This window comes from Megascapheus bottae, chromosome 3 (genome assembly GCF_031878675.1).
Source record: "Megascapheus bottae isolate mThoBot1 chromosome 3, mThoBot2.hap1, whole genome shotgun sequence".
Lineage (NCBI taxonomy): Eukaryota > Metazoa > Chordata > Mammalia > Rodentia > Geomyidae > Megascapheus > Megascapheus bottae.
In genome coordinates this window covers 87485650-87485881 of record NC_143511.1, presented here as the reverse complement: position 1 = coordinate 87485881, position 232 = coordinate 87485650, and positions in this window count along the sequence as shown.

Below are 232 nucleotides of genomic sequence, written 5' to 3'. Positions count from 1 at the left end.
AGCCTCAGCACCGCTTCCAGCTTTCTTCTCTGTATGCAGCACCGAGGAATCGAACCCTGTTTTCACAGTTGCAAACGCCCCGAGTCGCCGGCGTTCCTCCTCTTTCGCTCTCCATCCTCCTGATCTGAAGAAGTCCCGAGGGCAGGACCGCGGCGCGCCACCACGCATGCGCACGCCCTCGCCGCTGCCGCCGTTTCTAGGACACCGTGACGCCCAGGATACCGGAAGTGAC